The sequence below is a fragment of the Crocodylus siamensis genome, chromosome 4, assembly GCF_052110815.1.
Source record: "Crocodylus siamensis isolate JL-2025a chromosome 4, ASM5211081v1, whole genome shotgun sequence".
Taxonomy (NCBI): Eukaryota; Metazoa; Chordata; order Crocodylia; family Crocodylidae; genus Crocodylus; species Crocodylus siamensis.
This window is the reverse complement of record NC_143398.1, coordinates 143,983,255-143,993,420: the sequence shown is the minus strand read 5'-3', so window position 1 is coordinate 143,993,420 and position 10,166 is coordinate 143,983,255.

Here is a 10,166-nt window from a genome sequence, read left to right as displayed (position 1 = left end):
AGAGAGAGAGCCGCTAATTTTAGCCATTTCAAGGCTAACAGAGCACAAGATGATGTCCTGTACTTGAACATCTCCTCTGTGGAGCCAGAGGACTCGGCTGTATATTTCTGTGCCACCAGTCCCTACACAGCACTTCAGAGTCACCTTCTCTCTCTACAAAAACCACTTCTGTTCCTTGTTTTTTTGCAGCCTGGTAGAGAAAGCTAGCAGCTGACTGCCAGCACATGGATTGTATCAATTGCCTTCTGCTGTGAGCAGTGGAGACAGAAGCCAGAACAAAAGAAGGGAGGTCAGATCAGCACCTTTGATTAGAAGGGCCTGCCCCAGCTATACACAAAATACATTAAAGGTCTGAGCAGAGCCAGGCCTAAGGTGACCCCGCACCTTCTTTGTATGGCTCTCTGGTGAAGCAGAGATGGTCCCCAGGGCCTTGTTTCCACTTCACAGATGGGGAAATGGAGATGCAGAGTGGCTGGAAGATTTTCTAGGTGGTCAGGAAGTGATGCTCAACCACATGTCCAGAAACACTTGGGGCCCCAGGGCCTCAGCTAACCACAGACCTATGAGCAGACATCATTACTTCCTCCAGAATGTAGGCTTTTCCCCGTTATGCCAAAAAGCAGCATTACTTGTTCAGAGGGCAGTAGGAACTCACACAGATATAACTGAATGGCCTGTCACATCCAGCCCAGTTAGGGAAAGCCATAACCTGCAATTTCTTTCTGGATATAATACTCACGTGGCTCCATCCCCATAATACCTGCAGGCTGCACATCCTTGATGCTGTTCATTGCCCCAGGGTGTGTGTCCCAGGATGTGCCCCAGTGCTCCTCATGCTCTTCTGTATGCAGGAGCCTGAGGTGCCTGGCAGATGTTACACTTAAGGTGTGATTAACCTGTTTATCATGTCTTAAGTAATAAGCTGGCCACACATTTACGACAAGATAAAACAAGGAATAAGCTAGAACTTAATTATACAAAATTTGCGTAATGATTTTGTGGCTGGTTCCTATCATGCCTTAAATTGCATTTGTGGCCAGTCTGCATGCCATGGGGGTTTAATTCAGTTTAATTCTCCCTAAATTGAAGTGGTGGGTTTTTAAAAACACCACTTCAATGTAGGGCAAAGTAAACCCCTGTGGCATGCACACAAGGGTCAGGCCTGATCTTTACCTGCCTCTCTGGTGGCGGGGAGGGGAGGGCGAGTTTCTGGCAGGCTGAGCAGTCCCTTAGCTGCGGGGGACTTGTGCTTCCCTCCACAGCAGTGGTGGCAACCCCCCGGTGACACTCGCCTGCAGGCACCCGGGGGGCACTGCAGCCATGGAGGGAGCACCAGCATCCCGTGCAGCTCAGGCAGGCAGGCAGACACTGGGAGGAAAAAAAAGATCAGACTTGCCGCTTTTTTTTCCCTTCATTGAAGTCTGCCTGCACAGGCTGCTGCTGAGATGCCTGCACAGCCCCTGAACTGCACGTGGCCCAGTGCTTCCTTCCGCAGCTGTAAGGTAGCAAACTAAAACACGTCAGACATGTTTTATTTTGCTGCGTCCCAAAGTCATTTAACGTTCATCACACTGCCAATGTGTAAACAGCTGCAGCATTAAAGCGGTGCAAAAGGGCACTAAGCCACTTTAAAGGCCAATTTTGTGGTGTGTACAAATGGCCACTGGTGCCATGTGTTAGGGAGGTACTAAAGCAGCTGTCCCTGGTGAGCAATCAGCCCTGGTGTTGTGGGAGGGGAGCATCAGAAGGAGGATGTGATGGGATATGAATCTGTGTCTCTGACCAGCAGAAGATATGGTACTGAGATTATTCATGTTGCGTTATAGCCTAATAAGCCCTGTCAGGTATCAGAGGGCATTGTGCTAAATGCCATACAACTGTGGAAAACAAAGGCAGCCCCTGCTCCAGTTAGGTCACCGCTGTGGATTTTGACAACTTAATAATGGAGTAAGTAGACAAGAAGCAAGTGCCTTGGGGAGGACAAGAGAACAAGGGACAAGGACACAGGGAGGACTGATGCTAAAGTGAGCAGCTGCAGAAATGTCAGGTGCCCACAGAACCTCCTATTCCTGAAAGTTTTTTCAGGAAGAAGGAAAACATCCCACATCCTTCAAAGAGACAGGTGACATTGTAGAGAAAGTAGAAAGGCTGGGGTATTTGCCAGAATAGCTCTTGCACTCAGGGATACCCCCTGCAGATATACCCGACAGACCCATCCCAGAACCCAAAAGTCCAGCTCATGGCAGCCAGCCCTGATCACCTTCTCTAAGACTCTCAGGAACAGGCCTGATTTATGGTGGCAGAAAATAAGGGAAGGGGAGGGCACAGATGAAAGAGAGAGAGAGAGAGAGAGAGAGATCTCCTCCCCAAGGAGGAGTTGCATTAGTCATAAACAGTAGGTATATAAAATGGTACTGAGGGAAATGCCTCCTTGCTGTCAGGTAGAGATGGGGTTGTGCCTGGTCTGGTGCATGGCTGTGTGCCTCTTGGGAGTCCGTAAGTGATGGCATGAGGCATGAAATCCCCCTCCAGATGCCCAAAGGATTTGTCCCTCCATTTCTTCCTCCTGAGCCATTTGCTTTGCTGTCTCTACTTTGTGTTCCCCTGCAGGACACAGTGATGGACGGATCATCCAGAAACAGAGCCTGGTACTGGAGAATGGGACCAGAGCCCAGCTAGATTGTGAACAAACTGATGGGCATTCAAGGATGTTCTGGTATAGGCAAGTTCAGAAGCAAGAATTGGTACTGCTTGTTTACTCACTGGCTCAAAATAATGTTGAAAACAGCATCAGCACAAAGGAAGTCACTGCCTCCCGGCCTGAGACTTCTCTTTTTCACTTGACCATCCCCTCTGTGAATGTGCAAGACTCAGCGGTATACTTCTGTGCCACCAGTTTAGACACAGTGACTCAGAAACACCTGTTTCCTCTACAGAAACCTCTTTTCTGCAGCCCCCGGCACAGGAAGCTTGGGGCCAATTGCTGCTGCACAGAAGCAAAGCATATCTCTCTCAGCACTGCATAGATGTAGGAAGGGTCTGGAGTGTAGGTGGGATGAGACGTGGAAGGTAGGGGATAAGGTGGGGCAAGTACTGTGGTACACAGTTGACAGTCCAGAGGTTATACATCTCACTGCACAGCCCCATCAGATTACAAAGAATCTGTGAATTCTGCTAAGTGCCTTGTTACATAAGGACATGAAAAAGGAAGGAAGGGGATAGGGCCTCTTTCTGTCTGGGATATGTGCATCTGTCTTGAATAGAACCAGGTTGGGTAAAAAAATACATTTATGAAGACTGTCACCAGGGACATTGGAGGTTGTTTCTGCAGTTCATGAGTATCATGCCATGACATCTGCTTGAAAACAGACCCTGTCATGATTTTCCAAAGCTAGCCACATGTGACATTTGAGAGAGGGTTTAAAACACACAACCTGCATCTCCCAAATAAATGTCTCACCCCTCCTGAAATTTAGACCCTGCTCTCTTTAGCAAGGCACCTGTGGAAACCCACTCTTGCCTCATTGATGTTATGACCTACCAAAGAAGAAGCAGTTCCTAACACATCCACCCTAGAGAAAAATGTCTATGTATTCATGTGGCCAAGAAGACAAAGAATTAGTGGATCATATTGGTAGCATTGCATATCCCAAAGGCATTTTGTAATGCTGTGCCTTCTTAATGCACAATTTTGAATGATATAACAATGATGACTCTGGAATACCAGCCGTGTCTACATGAGACACTAACTGTGCAGTCATTTAGTACTGGCATACACAATTACTAAATGATTGTGCAGTAATTGGCATTACTGAGCAGTAGCATCCCCGAACGGCTTTTTGGTGACGCAGACTGCACAGTAACTTGGTACTAGTGTGCAATAGCGTCGTGTCATGCTTCGTGCCACAAAATGCTATTGTGCAGTAGTAACGAGCTACTGTGCAGTTAGTATCTCATGTAGATGCGCCCGCTGCATCTAAACTAGTGGTACAAAAATACAATGCAGAGGCCTGTATATTCGCAGAGGAGCTATTCAAGTGGAAAATCACTAGGATCTCCAAGTGAGAATGAAAGCCTGAATGCAATTGCCATCACATTCAAAGGAAGAGAATTTCTGGTGCTAACAGAATTAATGATGCTGGATGAACATTTTCAAACAAAAAGGTTTCTTTTCATACAAAAGGCCGTCTTTCTGAAGAAAACTTTTTTGAGGGAAATAGTTGACACTTTTCTTCACAAAAAAAAGGGCCATTTTTAACAAAGTGGGTATCAACAGTTTTTTGTTTACCTAAAATGTACAAGCCTTTTCAATTCCATTCTCAAACACATTTGGAAATTAAAATAAATGTATTAATTTATGTAGGAGTATGTGTGTGTGTGTGTGTGTGTGTGTGTGTATGTGTTTACATACACATACACACACACACACATATATTCAGGATCTTGAAACAAGCTCAGGGATTCTTAATTTTTATTGATGGAACAAATATTTGTTTAGAGATGTTATGGGCAAGCAATTTTAGGTTGACCATCCATAATTTTTTTTTTTTTTGCTGACAATCCATACATTTATAGACTGTTGGCAACCCAGCTAAAGTGCCCATTCTTTTGTTGGTAAATCCTGTATCTGCCTTTGATTTTATGGCCTTGAGCTTCCACAGCCAGGCAGCAGTGAATTACTTGATGCCCAAGGCCTGGCTGGATTCATTCCCTCTGTCCTTTCAGTGGCATGGACTAAGCCAGATTAGCCCCAGTGCAGCACAGTCAGGATGAAGCAATTGTTACTCCCTCCCCACCAAGCCCCAGAGCATAAGATCCTCTTTCACCGCCATCCCTGTTGGGGAAGGAGAAGTTCTTTGCATATAAAATACCTTACTGTATATTGCTGGACAAGGGACTAGAGTGTCTGGACCTGCCTTGTGCCTGTGAGTGCCATACCTACCTGGCTCTCAAGCCATGGCTGTGCTTTCTCTGGCTCAGTGAGTGTTTAAGTGGATGAAACAAAGTGGAACAGCTTCCACAGGGGCTACTGGGAGCACATCCCCAAGCAGTGCTTTCACCCCTCAAGTGTCATGGACAGTCTTGAGATTGGAGGCCTCAGCCTACAGCAAAGTTCCAAGGCAGGCAGAGGCAGGTTTTCATTCCTGGATCACGCATGGGACTGATCTAATCACCAGACAGAAAGACAGCACCCACACCCCTTCCCACCTCTATCCCTTCAAAAAAAACCCAACAAAGATTTGACTAAGGGGCCTGGCTCCTAGAGAGAGAGATCCTGGCTACAAAGCCTGGATGAAAGGAGGCACCTCATCCCCCTTTGCCTCCTCCATCCCCACAGACCATGCTTTGGTGCCTAACTTTGAGAGCAAGGCTCAAGACACACTCCTTGATGCAGCTCTTCCTTTGGGCTGCCTCAGGCAGATCCTCCACCACCACCACCCCCCAGCATATTTGCTATTGTGAATCCTTTCTGAAGACCTGAACTCCTCTCCTGTGTTGTTTAGGGGACCTTAGGGTCCAACTGTCCAGGCATATATATGAGCAGTATGAGCTGGTCCAACTGCTCCAACATCTACATTTTAGGCATGGCAACTTTGCTACCTCTCCATCTGTCCTGTGAATCTACTCCTAGACCTTTCTCTTGATTGTGAAGAAATAAGATTCACTTGGGTGATTCTGAAACAGACGTATCTATACAGCAATTGGGACTCCTCTCACCCTCGGTCCACTAGTTCTACATATACAATTCCACACGTGCCAAGGCATGAAGTGTGGTCTGTATGTGAAAATCCATCCATGCCCACCAGAGGGTGTCCTTTCCCCATGGAGAACAATACAAGCAGCAGTCACCCAAGCAGACCTGACCTACCTCTTGTTTTCAGCAGCAGGACAGGGGGACAAGTTACAGAGGCAGGGATAGACATCCTCACCACAGCCATAACCCACTCAGAACACATCTGCATTGGGTTTCAAAGTGTCTCTGCATGTTGGTGGATAGTGCTCTCACATCGTGCACCCCTAATTTTCTATGGTTCTACATGGGCAAGAACACGGCATTCAGTCCCCCCGCTAGTACATAGTACTGAAAGGTAGGACCTGCTTCAGTATGAACCCAAGCTCCCTTTTGCCTTCTGAATGCATTTGGAGCTAATGCTAGTGTGGGGTGTGTTCCTTTGAGAGTTGAGCTGGCAGTACAGGAGGGGGTGAGTTCTGACTTTCATCCATCGAATTAAGATTTAAAGCAGGGAATCTCAACCCTGGGGTGCTGTAAGATCCTTTTAAGGGTGAGTGAGGTACTGTGCAATGTTAGGTGTGCAAATACCTACACGTGGTTCACAAGACAAACCCAGAGATCTCAAATAGGAATCTAGAGTGTGAAAAATATTCTGACCAGTCGTGGTCTTTCGGAGCTCTTCACAGCAAAGAAATTGCTCTATTATGTTTCTGTAACCAAGAAACTGTCCATTTTTGGACCCCACAATTCAAAAAGGATGTGGAGAAGCTTAAGAGAGACCAGAGAAGAGCCACGTGCATGATCAGAGGTCAGGAAAACAGACCTTACAACGACAAGCTGAGAGCCATGGGGCTCTTTAGCCTGGAAAAGTGCAGGCTCAGGGGTGATCTGGTGGCCACCTATAAGGTTATCAGGGGTGACCACCAGGATCTGGGGGAACGTTTGTTCACCAGAGCGCCCCAAGGAATGACAAGGTTGAACAGTCATAAACTACTGCAAGACCTTTTCAGGCTGGACATAAGGAAGTATTCCTTCACTGTCCAAGCCCCCAAGGTCTGGAACAGTCTGCCAGTGGAGGTGGTTCAAGCACCTACACTGAACAGCTTCAAGAGCAAATTGGATGCTTATCTTGCTGGGATCCTATGACCCCAGCTGACTTCCTGCCCTTTGGACGGGGGGCTGGACTCGATGATCTTCCGAGGTCCCTTCCAACCCTGATGTCTATGAAATCTATGAAAGTCTATGAAACGAGTTAAAGTGAAGAGCTTTCTGAGGGGTGCCTTGAGTTCAAAAAGGTTGTGAACCACTGGTTTGGAGGGTCGTAATTGATTAATAGCACTAAACATGTCACTTCCAGTGACACCAGCCTTATTTCCTGTGGGAACTATCAAAACAAAAGCATTTGTTTTGTTTTGGCTTAAAATGACATCTCATTTGGGTGTTGGTTAGAAAGGAATAGAAAAGAAAATGGTATTTTTAGGCTGAAGCATTTATCTGAAGAATTTTCCTTTTCTTTTGGTTTAAAATATTACTGTAAGTTTTTTAAACTGGCCCCCTCCCAACACTAAAATAAAGCATTTTAAGTTGAAGTAAACATAACGTTGTCATTTTTTGATGAAAAGTCAATTTGAAATGAAAAGGAAAAAATAAATGAAAAAATACCCCATCATCCTAAGTCAGTCTGAAAGTGCCCGTAGGAAAACTGAAATGGTTTCAAGTGGGGACTCTGGAACCAGGGTTTTGCTTTGACATTTCTTGCCAGAAAGAGGGGGTGTGGTGTTTCTGACACAATGGATTATGCTGGTTGCTGCAGGAGCAGCCCCACGGAGCAGAGACATATATACCCCTGCTGGGAAAATGCTCACTGTTCACTGAGACAGAGATGGGGCTGCGGATAGCCTTCTGCTTGGCTGTGTGTCTCTGGGGAGCAAGTAAGTCATCAGAAGAGACATGATTTCACTCTTCTGGTGTTGCAAGACACAGCTCATTTATTCTACAGTGTATTTTCTTTGTGTTTGTCTACAGGAATCACAGATGCTAAAATCACACAAATAGCAAGTTTGGTCCTGCGGAGAGGAGAAGAAGCTCAGCTGACGTGCAAACAAAATGATAATCATAATTACATGTACTGGTATCAGCAGAAGCAGGGACAGGGATTGAAGCTGATCTCTTACTCCACTGCAGCTGAAAATGAAAACATGGAGCAAGGTGACAACAGTGACAGCTTCCATCCCTCCCGGCCAAACACTGAAAACTTTAATATGAATATCTCAGCTGTGCAGGTGAATCATTTAGCCACATATTTCTGTGCCAGCAGTTTAGACACAGCGCTTCACTATCACCTTCTCCTTCTACAAAAACCTCCCTCAGGACAAGTAGCTCCTCTCATCTCAACACAGACCTAGCAACAGCTCCTTATGCATATGAAGGCTAGCAAACCACAGGTTCAGGAAAGAGGGGATCACAGGCAGAGCAGCTCCTCTCAGTATGGGTCTCTGTGAAAGCCTCAAAGCATGTCCCCACAGGGTGCCCCCTTAACTAGTCACCATGTTGACGTGTCACCGTTACAACATACAGTTCCCATCAGTCCGAAGCAGTTGTAAACCATGGTGAAAGGAAATCCCAAACTTGTGTTCCAAAAAACCGAGGTTCCCCTTAACCATTTTCTTACTATCTGACATCACCTGCTCAGCAGGTGGCAGTGGCACTTCCACTCATGCACACCTGCTTGCAAGGAGGTTACAAATCAGGGAGAATCAGAGGATGTGCATTCAGCTCTTCACTCTGCAAGTCTGCCCTCACTAAGAGGAGTTGATACACATGCAGTGCTCAGGAAGCAGCCACCCCATTCAGTAAGGGTCTGCAAGAAAGAGGATATAGGGGGAAGACTGAAAGAACTAACCCTGCACAGGATGACCAGCATCCAACACTAGGAAACCTTTGCAAGCTTGTGTGAGACTAGACTGCCTTGTCCTACATACGTTAAGGACATCCCTTCCAGCCCTGCTTTTTTAAAGTTTCTGTGAAGGGAGGTAGCAAGAAGGGGCAGATGAGGATTAATTCTCCTTGAAGGAGCTGCAGAACTCTGCCTTGCATTTGCTTGCCTCCTGTTCCTTGTGCTGTAAAGCATGGAAACTTTTAACTCATAGGTTTTACCATACCTAGAAATAGCTTCTACTGTCTCGGCTAAAGAATAAAATGCTTCCTCCAGCAAAAGTCACACCTGCCACCCAGTGTGTCCAGCCCTGCAGTTATCCCACCACCTGACACTGTCTCCCCACTCAGCTACTTCATCTTATCTCCCCTTTGTTGCTTCTTGGGACTCTTTCCTCAGCAACTATAGCTTATATGTCCTAATTCAAAGCCCTCCTTTTGACTTTAACCTCCATGAAGACCAGGCCAGAACCTGAGGCTTTGCATGACATGCCAAAGCCCCCAGGGGATTTCAGCATGCCACACCAAGCCTCACATCTTTCCTCCCCAAGCCCTGGCATTGCTCAGGTGGCCTCTGGAGCCGATCTGAGTTTGCCATGTGTCCAGGGGCAAAAAACAAACAAACACAAATTTGCAAACCCTGCAGGGCTGCTTTTTCTGGCCAGGGTTGGATGAACAAACACACAGGCAAACTAGGCACATGCCTAGGGCCCTGAGCTATGAGGGGTCCTTGTCTTTCCCTATGCAGCAGTGGCACAAATGGCCTCATGACTGAGGCAGCTGCTTCCTGGTGTTGGCTCTGAGCCCATCTCCCCGTAGGCGATAGTGCGAGGGTGGGAAGGGGAGTCTCAACCAGCCCTAGGCCCACTAATGGGTTAATCTGGCCCTGTTTCTGGTTGGAAGACTCAGGGACCCAAACTGGAAGACACAAGCACTTGGCCAAAAGCTCACCCCATAAACACCTGAGCCACACAACACAGCTGGTAGACCTCTCTCAGAAGGCCGTGAGGTAAGCAGCCAAACTACCTATAGACATTCAGACAGCATAAGTGGCAGCAGCAGGACAACAAAAAAATAAAAAATTAAAATTAAGTGCCTTGTGCAAGGACCCAGTACCCAGCAAGAAAAGGCCACAGGCAGTCACAAACTCACCCTCACATGAACACTGTCATCCAATCTTACTAATACATTGAAAACAGGCAATGAAAAGACGAATCAACAAGATGCACAAAATATGAGCTCTTATTATGAGAACCCTCATTCTCCAGCACAGTTTTCCAGTTATCAAGAGCTGCATTTGAGCATGACTAGGGGTGTTGACTTCAGAGGGACTGCTCCTGATGTGAGATGCTGTTTAGTGTTAGGACTTTACCGCTTAGCCTGCATTGCCAGAAAACAAGGAAACAAAAAAGCAGACTCCATGAAACAGTATGGTGTGCATGCATGTGTGTGTTTCTCAAGCTGCAGTTGCAGCATATACTAAGAGAAATCCATCCCG